Genomic DNA, 16,591 nt, shown 5'->3' with positions numbered 1-16,591 from the left:
ATGAATGTAATGTTGGTGAGAAATATGTACTCCCCCAAGCTTAGGCTTTTGGCCTAAGTTGGTCTATGGCCACTGCTCGAAGCTACTCTCTTCGGAGTACTGAGGAGGATCCTCTGGGTGCCACTGGTTAGCGATCTCCTCTGGATCCCACTGATAAACAGACTATCTATATGGGCCAAGTGGTGGCTCAGGCTCAGGCTCTGGGGCTGGTGTCATCCTCCAGTATGCATAAATGGCCTCGGGCAAGATGAGGTACGTGCCTGAAAGTATGTTAAAAAAAGAGGGTGCAGGCAAGATAATAGTCTCATAGTGAGTTTTACCAAATATCAAATTATACTTAAGCATCTTCTTCTTATTTTTAACAATAAACTCATGTGCTACCATACTCTTATAATCCAGAAAATAGTGGGCAACAACTTTTCTTCTTTCTCATAATGCCTAATAGGTATCTCAAAATGTTCAGCAAGGCGAGAAGCAAAGATACCACCAAAGATGGGGCCCTTTGTACGGTTCAGACTTAACCGTTTAGCAACAATAGCGCCTAAGCTGAAAGTTGTATCACGAAACAAAGCATGGCGTAAAATAACAAGATTAGAGCACTAAGGTTTCCACTGTTCCTGCGACCAATTAAGCATCTACTACAAATATTGCAAAGTAACATAGAACAGGAAAATGTACACTAGTAATTCGTGCATCAGAAACTTTCCTCGTTTCCCGTACAACAATTCTATCACTAAACTCCTCCACATCACTACAATGTGGTTCCTCGATACTGCCCACAAAGGGTATCTTGCAGACACGACAAAAAGCACGGAGTGTCATCTCCCTAACCTCATCATATAAGTGAAACTCCACTGAAGGTGGTGATTTCTTAGCCCGGAAATAAATTTTTTGCACGAAAATATTAGTGAGTAGGAGATATTGTTCGTGCTGGTCGTGGAGAAAGTCGGTGAGGCCTGCATTCTCAGCCAAGTAATAAAAGTCATCATGAATTCCGGCGGCCCTCAAGAATGCACCACAAGGCCATTCGCACGATCGGACTGCTATGGTGCGAGGAAGATTGTACTTGGGCTTTTTGTTCTCCTCATTCTGCTTATCCTTCGAGCTTCGGCTCGAAGAGCCCCTCAACAACCTCTTCATCACTTTCTCGAAAAACAATCCTCCAAAACAGTTTTGTGAATGGAGCTTTGAGCAAGGAGATCGAAAATGGCAACAAGATGAGCTAGAACACGAGTTTGAGCTATGGGAGGATTTTTTTTGGAGGAAGACAAAGTGAGTGTGTACTGGAATAAGTGGAGGGGGTCCATGTGGGGCCCACGATGCAGGGGGGCGCGCCCTGTGCCCTCGTTGCCAGATGGTGGCCCCCCTGGTGTGTTCTCAGTGCCAGATATTTTTAAATATTCTACAAGAAATCATACTTCATTTTCAGGATATTTGGAGAACTTTTATTTTCAGGGTATTTTTTATTGCATGGATAACTCAGAAAACAGATAGAAAATACTATTTTTTTTCTTTATTTCATCTAAATAACAGAAAGTAAAAGGAGGGTACAGAGAGTTGTGCTTTTCTAACTTCATCCATCTCATGCTGATCAAAAGGAATCCACTAACAACGTTGATCAAGTCTTGTTAACAAACTTCTTTCGAATAACGTAAAACCGGAGAATTTCCGAATAACACTAGGTTACCTCAATGGGGATATGCGTGTCCCCAACAATAAGGATATCATATTTCTTTTCGACAGTAGGAAGAGGAAATTCAAAACCTCCAATAGTAATCATTGAAAATTTTCCAATAGAATTGATACTATGGATTTGAGGTTGTTTCCTCGAAAAGTGTATCGTATGCTCATTACCATTAACATGAAAAGTGACATTGCCTTTGTTGCAGTCAATAACAGCCCTTGCAGTATTTAGAAAAGGTCTACCAAGGATAATCAACATACTATCATCCTCGGGAATATCAAGAATAACAAAGTCCGTTAGAATAGTAACGTTTGCAACCACAACAGGCACATCCTCACAAATACCGACATGTATAGCAGTTGATTTATCGGCCATTTGCAAAGAGATTTCAGTAGGTGTTAACTTATTCAAATCAAGTCTACGATATAAAGAGAGAGGCATAACACTAACACCGACTCCAAGATCACATAAAGCAGTTTTAACATAGTTTCTTTTAATGGAGCATGGTATAGTTGGCACTCCTGGATCTCCAAGTTTCTTTGGTATTCCACCCTTAAAAGTGTAATTAGCAAGCATGGTGGAAATTTCAGCTTCCGGTATCTTTCTTTTATTTGTAACAATATCTTTCATGTACTTAGGATAAGGATTCATTTTAAGCGTATCAGTCAAACGCATACGCAAGAAGATAGGTCCAATCATTTCAGCAAAGCGCTCAAAATCCTCATCATCCTTTTTCTTGGATGGCTTAGGAGGAAAATACATGGGTTTCTAGACCCATGGTTCTCTTTCTTTACCATGCTTCCTAGCAATGAAGTCTCTCTTATCATAACGTTGATTCTTTGATTGTGGGTTATCAAGATCAACAACAGGTTCAGTTTCTACATCATTGTTATTACTAAGTTGAGCATCAACATGAACATCATCATTAACATTGTCACTAGGCTCATGTTCATTACCAGGTTGTGTTTTAGCATCAGAAATAGAAATGTCATTGGGATTCTCAGGTGTGTCTATAACCGGTTCACTAGAAGCATGCAAAGTCCTATCATTTTTCTTTTTCTTCTTCTTAGAAGGACTAGGTGCATCAATGTTAGTTCTCTGAGAATCTTGCTCAATTCTCTTGGGATGACCCTCGGGATAAAAAGGTTCCTGAGTCATTCTACCACCTCTAGTCATAACTCTAACATCATTATCATTTTTCTTATTGTTTAATTCATTGAGCAAATCATCTTGTGCTTTAAGCACTTGTTCTACTTGAGTAGTAACCATATATGCATGATTACAAATAATCTTAAGGTCACCTTTGACTCTAGACATGTAATCACTCAAGTGTTCAACCATATACGCATTACGTTTCAATTGTCTACCAACATAAGCATTGAAGTTTTCTTGTTTAACAATAAAATTATCAAACTCATCCAAGCATTGGCTAGCAGACTTATAACAAGGGATATCACCTTCATCAAATCTATAGAGAGAATTTACCTTTACTACCTGTGTCGGGTTATCAAGACCATGTATTTATTCAATAGGTGGTAAATTCTTAACATCTTCAGCTTTAATACCTTTTCCTTCATAGATTTCTTTGCCTCTTGCATATCTTCAGGACTGAGAAATAGAATAGCCCTTTTTCGGAGTTGGCTTAGGAGTTGGTTCAGGAAGTGTCCAATCATTATCATTACTCAAGATATTATTTAATAGCAATTCAGCTTGCTCGACAGTTCTTTCCCTGAAAATACAACCAACACAACTATCTAGGTGGTCTCTGGAAGCATCGGTTAGTCCATTATAAAAGATATCAAATATTTCATTTTTCTTGAGAGGATGATCAGGCAAAGCATTAAGTAATTGGAGAAGCCTCCCCCAAGCTTGTGGGAGACTCTCTTCTTCAATTTGCACAAAATTATATATTTCCCTTAAGGCAGCTTGTTTCTTATGAGCGGGGAAATATTTAGCAGAGAAGTAATAAATCATATTCTGGGGACTACGCACACAACCAGGAGCAAGAGTATTAAACCATATTTTAGCATCACCCTTTAGTGAGAACGGAAATAACTTAAGGATATAGTAATAACAAAATTTTTCCTCATGAGTAAATAGGGTGGCTATATCATTCAATTTAGTAAGATGTGCCACAACAGTTTCAGATTCATAGCCACAAAAAGGATCAGATTCAACCAAAGTAATTAACCCAGGATCGACAGAGAAATCATAATACTTATCAATAATACAGATAGGTGAAGTAGCAAAAGCAGGGTCATATTTCATTCTAGCATTCAGAGACTTTTCTTTAAGCTTAGCTAATAGTTTCTTAAGATCATATCTATCTTTGCAAGCAAAATGGTCTCTAGCAGTTTCTTCATCCATAACATATCCCTCAGGTACATCAGGCAATTCATATCTAGGGGGAGAATCTTCATCATCACTTTCATCGATATTATTAGTTTCAATAATTTCATTCTCTCTAACCCTAGCAAGTTGTTCATCGAGAAATTCACCTAATGGCACATTATTATAAAGCATAGAAGTAGTTTCATCATAAGCATCATGCATGGCAGAAGTGGCATCATCAATAACATGTGACATATCAGAATCAATAGTAGGTGCAGGTGTAGGTGTCGCAAATTTACTCATAACAGAAGGTGAATCAAGTGCGGAGCTAGATGGCAGTTCCTTACCTCCCCTCATAGTTGAGGGAAAAATCTTGGTTCTTTCATCTTTCAAGTTCCACATAGTGATCAACAGATATAAATCTCAAGTGACTCAAACAATAGAGCTATGCTCCCCGGCAACGGTGCCAGAAAATAGTCTTGATAACCCACAAGTACAGGGGATTGCAACGGTTTTTGAGGATAGGGTATTCAACTCAAATCTATTGATTCGACACAAGGGGAGCCAAAGAATATTCTCAAGTATTAGCAGCTGAGTTGTCAATTCAACCACACCTGAAATACTTAATATCTGTAGCAAAGTATTTAGTAGCAAAGTAGTATGGAAGTAACGGTAAACGTGGGAAAAGTAACAATAGTAGTTTTGTAGTAATCATAACAGTGGCAACGGAAAAGAAACTGAGCAAAGATCAATACGTGAAAAGCTCATAGGCAATGGATCAGTGATGGATAATTACATCGGATGTGATTCCTCATGCAAGTATGCAACAGTTATAACACAGGGTGACACAGAACAAGATCCAATTCATCAATGTAATGTAGGCATGTATTCCGAATATAGTCATACATGCTTATGGAAAAGAACTTGCATGGCATCTTTTGTCCTACCCTCCCGTGGCAGCGGGGTCCTATTGGAACCTAAGGGATATTAAGGCCTCCTTTTAGTAGAGTACCGGACCAAAGCATTAACAGTTACTGAATACATGAACTCCTCAAAGTACGTTCATCACTGGGAGTGGTCCCGATTATTGTCACTTCGGGGTTGCCGGATCATAACACATAGTAGGTGATTATTGACTTGCAAGATAGGATCAAGAACTCACATATATTCATGAAAACATAATAGGTTCAGATCTGAAATCATGCCACTCGGGCCCTAGAGACAAGCATTAAGCATAGCAAAGTCATAGCAACATCAATCTTAGAACATAATGGATACTAGGGATCAAACCCTAACAAAACTAACTCGATTACATGGTAAATCTCATCCAACCCATCACCGCCCAGCAATCCTACGATGGGATTACTCACGCACAGTGGTGAGCATCATGAAATTGGAGATGGAGGATGGTTGATGATGACGATGGCGACGAATTCCCCTCTCTGAAGCCCGAACGGACTCCAGATCATCCCTCCTGAGGAATATTAGGGCTTGGTGGCTGCTCTGTATCATAAAACGCGATGAATCCTTCTCTCTGATTTTTTTCCCCGAAAGTGAATATATGGAGTTGGGGTTGAGGTCGGTGGAGTCCCAGGGGGCCCACGAGGCAGGGGGCGCGCCCTGCACCCTCATGGATAGGGTGTGGGCCCCCTGATGCTGATTCTTTCGCCAATATTTTTTATTAATTCCAAAAGGTTGCTCCGTGGATTTTCAGGTCACTCCGAGAACTTTTATTTCTGCACAAAAATAACACCATGGTAGTTCTGCTGAAAACAGCGTCAGTGCGGGTTAGTTCCATTCAAATCATGCAAGTTAGAGTCCAAAACAAGGGCAAAAGTGTTTGGAAAAGTAGATACATTGGAGACGTATCACGGGATAGGCATCGTCGACGTCGTAGCGGGAATAAATGCTTTAACTAAAAAAATAACAACAAATGTGACATATTCAAGATATGACATGTCCACTTCAAAACGAATCAACCTAGAATTCTGCTAAATACACCTAAAACACCTAAATTCTATTAATGACACCTAATTAAAAGCCTACATTTCGAACATGGTTCGATCATAACTAGGGTTCATACTACATTATTCGAAGATTAAACAACTAAAATACCTGAATTAAATTAACAACATGGGATGGCTGGTCTCACCTCGAGGTCGGAGGGGGTCGGTGACGGAGACGACAGCGGGGATGATGCAGGGGCTCCTTGATTTATGCAAAAACAAAATATAAACAAAAACATTATTATCGTCATCTTAGCACTTAGTGAAACTCCCTAAGCTATCAAGTAAATATCCAATTTGATTCCAAATAAAAATTTCAACTGTCTGCAATTTGTTTCCTAAACCCTAAGAACATTATTATCCTCATTTTTTACCTACGGTCTACTTCTTGAACCATAGAAAAATGCCCTAGTTTCACATAACTTAGAGTTTGATTGCTGAAATATATTTCAAAATATACTATGAACCCTAGAAAAAGCCCTAATTTCATAATATAACAAGCAGAGGACATTTTTTACCAACTAAATATAGTAAAATACAAACTATAATATTGAAACTATAAACTATAAAGTATAAACTATAACTATAAACTACAACTATAAACTAGAATATTTTCAAACTATAAACTAGGAGGAGGAGGAGTGAGGAGGGCCGGTGGTGGCTAGAGGAGGAGGGAGGAGGGCCGGCGGAGGCTGCAGGAGGGGAGGGCCGGCGGTGGGTGGAGGAGGAGGGAGGAGGGGCGGTCGGAGGAGGAGGGAGGAGGGCGCGGTGGGAGGATAAGGGAGAGGAAGGGGGAGAGCATACCGAGAAGGACGAGGGAGGATGGCGGCGGCAATGCGGGGGCGGCGGCAATGCGGTGGCGACGGCAATGCAGCGGCGGCGGAGGCATAGTGAGAAGCGGGGAGTGAGGGGAGGAAGAAGATGGTCGGGCGCGGGAAGGAAAAAATTAGGGATAAGGCACCCATAGTAGTAGCGCGTGTCCAGGAACATCGCTACTGCTGCGATTCATAGCAGTAGCGCGGGGTGTAGAAAAGCGCCACCACTATACCTATCCTGCGGGAAATGTTGTGACAGTTATAGTAGTAGCGCTTTTTGTCTGGGTCGCGCTAGTGCTAATTATATAGTAGTAGCGAGCTTTTGTACACGGCGCTACTGGTATATAGCAGTAGCGCATATTTTTGACCAATGCTACTGTTAAGCTTCTGTGTATAAGCTTTTCCCTAGTAGTGCAGCGTGAGCAGGAAGCAAATGGATGCGGGAGCAGGCGGATCGACCGAAACAGGAGCTGCGGCATTGACCTGCTACTGGCCATGGCAGATCAATTCCTCCACATACCGCCGTGCTGCGGGCAGCTTTGGCAGCAGGCTCCTACCTCGCCCTCGATCTCCCTCGCCTCCCTACGCTCTGAATCCGTCCGTTCCCCGCGCCGCCGGAGTCAAAGTTGCTGGTAGTGCTGAGGTAGTCGTGGGTGTGTGGCGTGGCGAGGCCCTGGCACACCGCCTTGAGCATAGGCGCGACCAGTCCCTCCCGGCGGACCCTGCGAGGACGAGCGTGCCCATAGCGTTCGGCGTGCGCAGCTGGGGCCTCCCGGCGGGCGCCGCAAGCATGGGCGCGACTAGAGCTTGGCTAACCGTCGACTAGCAAGGGCAGCGTGTAGTGCGGCGGCATTCTTGTCCATGTGGAGAGGGAAGAAAATGAAGAGGGGGAAATAAAATGTGTGGCTGATAGGTGGGACCCGTCCAACTCAGCAGGTCAACACATTGACTAGGACTATTCTTCGTCAGATCGGCCCGATAGACAGGTCCCACTCGTCAGTTTTGCTGTTAGAGGCGGCCCAGCTTGGAATTAGTGCATTTTGTTATTTACTTGACGCGGAAGTGGTGGTCTTTTGTGACTTTTGGCAAAAGCGGTGGTTTTAAAGTACCCTTAACACAAATGTGGTGGTTTGGAGCAATTTACTCACCACAAAACAAATATGGGTGTTTTTTCTCAGATGTGTGGCACGGACACATGGCAACTCCGAACATTTTCTTATGTCAAGTTTAGTAACACGAGGATGACAAATTTAGTTATCATTTTTTTGAGCCCTGACCATAGAACAATCGTTCTATGGTAATTTCATTAATAAGGTAAAACAAATATGTTACAAAATATAATACAAAAAGGAGAAAGAAAAGATGAAATGTAAAAAGCTTCAGCCAATCCCAGTTCTAGATATCATGTGTAAGTCCATCAGAGGTTTAATTCAGTCCATTCCTTGATCTTATTCGCTTTCTCTTCTTTGGCTCGAAGTTGCACAGCCTAGAGGCCATCCGACGGGTAAAACTTCCAGGAGTCAATAGCAGGAGGTGCCGACCGAAAGATCTTGTCATTTCGCACAGACCATAAGCTTCAACAACTCATAAGAACAATATCTAGAGCCAAATCTTTGGGAAGCCGCGTAGAAATGAGTAGAATCTCATCAAAAGAGGAGATACCTCTGGTTCTATCAGGCACAATGACATCCCAGCAGGCCAAAGCAAATGGGCAATCCCAGAATAAGTGAATCAAAGTTTCTTCCACTCTGTCCGAACAAAGGGCACAGTTGGAGTCAGGGAGATGCATATTGCGTCTGAGGAGCATATTCCTTGTGTTAATCCGATTGTGTAGAAGAAGCCAACCAAAAATCTTGTGTCTCAATCTGCATGAGGTACCCCATAATTGCTGAAAAATGCAGTGGGCAGAGGAGGGGCCCATAAGACGCTTGTACATTTTCATAGAGGAGTACTGCCCTGAAGGCCAATGATATTTCCAAATGTCCCCGCTATCAGATTGAGTTCTGGCAGTTAACATGTCTTGAACCCTGATTAGCTGTTGGTAGGCCTGCATGGAAAGTGGCCTATGGAAGAGGGTGCTGAGATCCTCATGATTCGTCACCGATTGGAGGGTAAAGTCCTTGTGAAGAGCAAAAGAGAATAGCTCAGGGAATTTTGCTTTTAATGGAAGTCCACCCCAATTATCAGACCAAAATAAAATAGAGTCTCCTTGACCAGCTTGACAAATGGCATGTGATTTGTAAAGGGGTATGAGTTTGAGCAGAGTCTTCCACTAGAATGAGCCAAGCAACTTATCACTAGGTTGGCCATTTTGGTAGTAAGTTTCCCAAATGATGTTCACCCAAGGGGTATCCACTTTATTAAAAAATTTATGGAGAAACTTCATCAGCAGGGCTTTGTTGTGGACCGAGATATCAAGTATACCTAGTCCACCTTGTGCTTTAGGCTTACAGATAGCATCCCAAGAGATCATAGCAGTTCCTGAGTCCAATGATCCAAATTTTCTCCACATACAATTCCTTAAGTAGCTTTAAATTTGCTTGACCACACCTTTTGGTAACATTAAAGAGCACATAAAGAAAATGGGCATGCTGGCAAAAACTGATTTGATCAGGGTGAGTTTGTCACCAGTGGATAAGAGGGTAGAGCAACTTAAGAGCCTATTCTCAATTCTTCTCAACATGGGCATGAAATCCATAATTCGAGGTCTATTAATGCTGAGGGGTAAGCCAAGGTAAGCATGAGGAAGAGTACCAATCTTGCAGCCCAGAATCTCAGAAAGCTCTGTCATTTTGGCAGGAGGAGTGTTAATGGCAATCATGATGGATTTAGCATAATTAACTTTGAGGCCAGTGTAAGCTGCATAGTGGAGAAGCAGGTTTTTAATTTGATGAAGTTGAGCGCCATCAGCATTGGCCACCAAAATCGTATCATTAGCATATTGAATAATCGGATACTCTGGGCAAGAGGTATGAATGAGAGGGGAGGTGATCAAGGAGTGGTGCATGGCCTCATTGAACATTGTTTGGAGCAGATCAGCAGCTAGAACAAATATGAGGGGGGATAAAGGATCCCCTTGTCTAACCCCTTTCTTACAAAGAAATTGCTTGCCAGGGACACCATTAAGGAGGATAGAGGAGAAACCAGAGCCATAAATCATCTTGATCCAATTAATCCATCTGCTGCCAAATCCCTTAGCTTGAAGGATATCCACAATAGTATCATGATTGATCATATCAAAAGCCTTTTCAAAATCCAGCTTGAGGAGAATGATTTCTTTCTTGGATGAGTGGCATTGGTGGATGTACTCATAGGACCAGGCCAGACAATCTTGTATGCATCTATTATTGAGAAAGCCATACTGATTTTTATGCACCAGAGAGAGGATCACCTTTTGTAATCTATTGGCCAACAATTTTGTGAGGATCTTAAGAGTGCAATTCAGCAAAGAGATGGGTCTGAATTCAGCAGGAGTAGAAGCTGCCTCTGTTTTAGGGATCAAGGTGATAAAGGAGTAGTTGATGCTCTGAAGATTGACATTCCCATGGTAGAAGTCATTAATAAGCCTATAGAAATCAGGAGCAATGATAGGCCAGCAAGCTTTCAGAAAAGTAGCTTTAAAGCCATCTGGACCAGGAGCTTTGTCAGCAGGCATATGCAGCACCACATGATCAATCTCAGCAGTGGTGAAAGGGACCTCAAGTTGAGCCAGATTCTCATTATGTGATATAAGATGGTTCAGGAAAAGAGGGTTTTGTGTGGTAACAGAAGTACCCATCCTATCCTTGAATGCTCTGTATAGGATGGCAGCTTTAGCACTATGAGAGTAATGTTCCAAGTTGTCCTCATCTTTGAGCATAGCAATACAATTATTCCTATGCTTGATAGTAGCTTTGGCCTGGAAGTATTTAGTATTAGCCTCTCCCACCTGAATTTTCCTGATGGTGGCTCTTTGCTTCCAATACAGTCTCTGATGTTTAAGTATCTTTTCCAAATGAGACTTAAGGATGGTCCTACTATTAGATTCCACAATAGTAAGGTCCCTGGCTTCTTCCAAATAATCAAAACACAGGATCATAAAGTTGGTATTATCAATAATTTTCTTGAGATCAGAAAGGTTTCTGGCCCAAATTTTCAACCCTTTCCTAAGTCTCTTAAACTTAGCAGCAATGACCTTGGCACTATCTGTCTCATGCACATTCTGTGTCCAAATATTGTGAACCACTGACAGAAAATCATCATGTTCCAACCAATAATTCTCAAATCTGAAAAATGTGAGATTTAGGAATAGAGGTACCAATCTTGACCATAAAAGGGACATGATTAGATGTGGTTTTGGCCAGAGGATGTGCCAAGGTGGCAGGGTAGCTTAAAGTCCAACTCTCAGAAGTAAAACACCAATCAATTTTTTCCAAAAGGGGTCAATCTTGCATATTGCTCCAGGTAAAATTTCTGCCTTTAATAGGGATTTCAATCAAGGATAAACTGCTGATAGCTTCATTGAAGGCTAACATATTGAGTATATTGCCTCCTACCTGACTTCTGTTGTGAGGATATCTGATGTGGTTGAAATCACCAAGAACCATCCAATTACTGTCCTCAGGAGTTTGGAAATGTTTAAACCAATCAATAAAAAGTGGCCTCTCTTCCTGTTGGCTAGGACCATAAACATTAGTCAAAATCCAATTGTCCCCATTGTGGTTAGAAGTGAAAGAGATTGAAATGGAATAGATATTTGAGTGGAAAAGTTGGCCCTGGAACACCTGATCATTCCATACAATAAGCAGTCCTCGTGCAGCACCTACAGATGGTAGGTATTCAAACTTATTGAGCCTCCTAGGGCAAAAATTCTTCAAAAATCTACTATCAATCAATTCTCTCTTTGTTTCTTGAATGCATAGGATAGCACAGTTGGATTCCTCAATCTTATTTCTGATAGCTGTCCATTTCTTGGGATCATTCAAACCTCTAATGTTCCAGTTCAAGATAGACCAATCCTTATTCATGATAGAAGACAGAGTAACACTGACCCAGCCACAGTAACCATCTGAAAATGGAGCTCTCTTTCTGACAGAAAATAGGACTGACACATGCATAAGTCCCAGTAGTATACCACACATAAAATGCATTCAGTGTGACAAACATCCAAATCATACACCATAGCAGACAGAAACATATCATGTAGCAGAACATCTCAAACATTCAAGGAGGATAGACAGTATCATAGTCAGTAGACAGTGCAACAGAGTTACAAAAGGTTCTGAAAAGCAGGATTACACCCTTGACATCATTACAAGAATCTTTCTAAAAGCTAGAACTAGCCAGACACATGGAGGAGTGCTAAGCTTGTACTGAGGATAGATGGAACTAAAATTATGAGCTGACTCCAGGGGTTTCCTTGGCCGTTGGATTGCCCTTGCTTTTCTTGAGTTTGGTGTCCAGCTTCTCCTTTGAAGTATCTTGAGCAGCCACCTTGCAGAATGAAGTATTGAGACTTTTAATCACTTTTGCAGGTATTGGAGGAGGAAGAGAATGACAAGCAAGACAATTCTTATCCATGCAAATCTTTTTATTATAACCTTTAGCTATCTGTTGTAATCTACAACTCCTTCTTACCTTAGTCTCCACCAGAGGAACCTTTTCCTTTCTTTTCTTGATGTTATGCATATTAGAAGTAGATGCAGGAGCCTGGGCCAACATAGGAGCAGTTGGAGCTGGTGAGTTGACTTCTTGCTCCTGAGTGTCCTGTGCCAAATGAGATAAGGACAAGGATGAATCCACAGGAGGACAAGATTGAGGAATAACAAATGGCAGTGTAGTATTGCTGGCTCCTTGAGTAATAATCTCCCAGACTGTTGAGGTAACAAACTTCTTCGCCCAGTCAAATTTATCAGGTGTAAGAAGAGTGACTGACAGAAAATTGACCCATTCAATAGGTACCTGGATAGCAGCTTGTTCCTTGTTAGATGGGGCAAAATGCTTGTTCCAGACTTCAGCCCCTTCCTTACCCAAAAGATCATCCACCTTAACTGTGTCTACAATGTCATCTGTGCTCAAAGCAGAGTATCTCAAATTATCTTCTTCTGAAATAAATTCATTTCTTTGAAGAAAAGCAGGGTATGGGAAACCAGGGGGAGCAGATAGCTCAGAAGAGGAAGATGACTCACCCAGGGCTCCAGATACAATCAGTTTTTTAGTACCACCAGTTGCTGTAGGAGAGGTAACTTTATTTCCCGTACTATGTTCAGCAAGCAAATCTTCACGCAAGTTAGGCTGATGCTGAGAATCCATAAGATTGGGATCTATTTCAGTGATGATAGCCAAAGGAGCAGACGAATTCAACTTGTTATAGGCCATGTTGATGTGATTATTCATAGAGAAGGCTTCCAAGAGCATAGGATCCTCTCTGTTAGCCACCACAACAGACTGAGATGGGATAACATGAGGTTCAGACTCAGGTCATTAATAGGTGGAGGAACCACAACATGGGCCTCCACATGGATGTGCTGCTGAACAGGCAGTGGGCCAACAAGCCCATCTTGAGCTACTGGAATCTGCTCCTGGATAGGCCCAATGGGCTCATCCACCAAATTCAAATCAGGCACAAGTGGCTCCAATGGTCCTGCCACAGAAACACTTGTATTTCCACTATTAACAGACTGTCCCAAAGATAGTGTGAGGCTGCTATGTGGTGCCAAGTCTGGATTCTGTGGTTGATCATCCTCCATAGGAGCCATCAGATCTTGAAGCTGTAGAAACTCTCCAGGATGTAACTCTTGATCAATGACATGGTTTCCTTCAGGCATAGCCCAATGCCCCCAACCAGGCATCTCTTCTGGGTCTTCTTCCTCCTCCAGCTGCTCCTCATTACCTTCAATTTATGGAGCCAAGTTGAGATTCAAAGGTTGGTTTCCTGGAGGCACAACCTCATGGTGTTGAAGTGGACCTAGGAAATGGTTGAGCTGGTTTGGGTGATGATGAAGCTGAGCAGGTTGTGGGTGAGGATTGCCAAATGGAGGGATCTGATCCTCATCATGCAGTTCTCCCCCAGAACATGATGTTGTAGAATTACCACAGGAACAGTGAGAGAGTCCGAGTGTTCTCCATCTCCAAAGACAATACTTGAAGGTATGTCTCTTAATTCTTCCACTTTGATCTTAACCATTTGATTTTCCTTAGTGCTCCTGACTCTGTCCCACATGACAAACTTCCCAAATTTACTGACTGCATTATTAATTTCTCTAATGTTCCTTCTGTCAAATGGATAGCCACAGAGCATAACCCAAACCTCTCTAGTAAGAACAAGTTTTCTCTAGTTGAGACCCTTGTCATGGTTTTGGAAGATAACATGGACATCGGTATATTGGTGTGGGCTACTAGCCACCAGATCGTCCCGATCGAAAACACTGTTGGGTTGAACATATGCTTGCCCAAACGGACACTGAGTAATCTCTCGAAAGCCTAAATGCCTGTCAATGAGGAAATCTGAGAGTACCTCACGCACCGTGTTGAAGTCCACCGGGAGATTTGGCATGGGAACGATGGTAGCAATGGCCCAATCTTCGTGGAGTGGAGTTGGCGCCGCCGCGAGGACTTTGATCCGAGTAGGCCTCCCCTCCACCGTAATGCTCTGGTGGTTAGGAGGGAGGAAAGGGGAGGGATCAAACGGGAAGGAGGCCATGGCGATGGCACGCGCAGGTGGGTGATGGATGAAGCTAAGATGTGAAGCGGCCTCCGGGCAATGGGGATGGTGGCGGCTTGCAGACGCTGAGTAGCAGAAGGCGATGGGGCGGAGTAATGGATGGAGCCAACTCGGGAAGGAGCAGAGGAGGGAATATCGAGGCGAGCAGGGGATGATGGCTGATTGACCGCACCTGCCAATTTAGCAGCGGGAACAGTGGCAATGTGCCTAGGAATCGCAATCGCCCGACTTGGGTCAGGTATTGGGCTTGCAGGCTGATGGTTGTTGGGCTGGGTTGAGGAGTAGCAATCTTTAGCAATGTGGCCCCAATTCTTGCAGGCCCGACACTTAATCCGATTAGTACAGGTGGGCCGTGCATGGCCAAGGAGAAGACAGCGCACACAGAAGGCCTGCTGGGTGTTTTGAAGTTGAGCTGATCCCGCCCTTGGCTGCATGATGGCAGATGAATGGCCATTATTGCCATTATTGCCATAATGACCCGACGATGGAGCATGTCGGATTGACTGAGTGAATCGATTGGGCGAAGCCTGATGATCAACACGAGAAGGAATGGGAAAAAACCCAGGTGATCTAAGAGCATCAACATAGGATTTCCTGGGGTGACGACGGAAAACATGAGTCCATTCATCCTCTTTCTCTTGGAGGTATTGATCAAGTTCCCAGGAAGAGTTGGGTCCTCCTTCTCCCCAGAGCAGAAAGTTAACATTTAGAAGGGGAAGCGAAATGTTGCCCCCTTTGATGATGAAAAAACCAACTTCTTTGGAAGAAACGATAAACTTGAAAGACCAATTTTGCAATAACTTGACTTTAAAAAGGGAAGCTCTACCCCCGAAACAGGCCAGAAGAATAGTGCTAACCGATTCTTCCGAGAGGCGTAGGCGAGATCTGGTGAATTCAGCCACCATAGGGAATTCTTCAGAATCGAGATCTTCGGAATGGTTGATCGGAACGCCCCATTTCCTCCAGATTTCGGCAGCAAAATCTTGACCCTTGTCGAAGTCGAGGTCAGCAAGAGCCATGTTCGGGTGGGAGGTGGAAGCAGCAGTAGATCTTGAATGATGGAGTAGGAATGACACCCGCGGGAGAGCAGAGACTCCGGCGAGCTGCAGGCTAGCGGCGGGGAGGCGTGGACGCCGGGGCCGGAGTGGCCACCGGCGGGGCTAGGCGTGGGAGGCTAGGCGTGGGAGGCTAGGTTACAAATTTAGTTATCATGGCAACTCCTTTTCAGATGATAAATTCTTTTTTCAAATGGCAAGTTTAATTATAAAAAACATCATGACGGGAGTGCTTCATGTCACATGGTTGGGCACTTATCATTTGAGTTTTCTTTTCTTTACGATTGCAAGGATGATGAGCAAACAGACATAATCGCACATGCACACCAGACGTATCGCCCATCCATGAAAGTGCGTCTCCTAATCACCGCTAGATTTGAAGGGGGTTCTCACCGGACGTATCGTCTCCGTGTGCCTAAATGTGAACACTATCATTTGAACTCTAGCGGACAGGAGTAGAACACGACTCTACCGTCTCACCAAGAGGTAGTTCTTCTCAGCAAGGTCATTTTCTTTCAAGCAAAGCGATGCTGCACTTGTGTCCGATGTGGAAGGAATTACTAGGCATCTACTACTACCACTAGCCTTTGGTTATCACCGCGCGCACTCTCGGCACACATGTTCACAGACAGACACAGGGGGTGGCCGGCAAATCACCCCCAACGATCACACCACACTGTGTGCCATGTTATGTCACCGTTCACCGCCGTTGTTCTCCCCTATATATAATTACCTCCGCCCGTCCACGTCCCGATCGGGCCGAAACATCTGTCGGCGTTCTCCACGCAGAGCGCGGACAAAAACAGCAGTAAACCGCCCTGCTTTCTCCGGGCCAAATGATGATGATTTCACTAGTAGTAGCCTCCAGGAATATTCAGCCGGATTCCGACTGCAAAACGCACCATCAGTGACGGAAGTTGCCTCCAAAATTGCACGAACGTACTTTTGTCGCCGGCGCAATACACTAATGCCCAAGTTGGCACAAGAGCCACCCAAAC

Source organism: Triticum aestivum, chromosome 2B (assembly GCF_018294505.1).
Source record: "Triticum aestivum cultivar Chinese Spring chromosome 2B, IWGSC CS RefSeq v2.1, whole genome shotgun sequence".
NCBI classification, from domain to species: Eukaryota; Viridiplantae; Streptophyta; class Magnoliopsida; order Poales; family Poaceae; genus Triticum; species Triticum aestivum.
The sequence above is the reverse complement of the archived record's forward strand: the minus strand, read 5'-3'. Positions refer to the sequence as shown.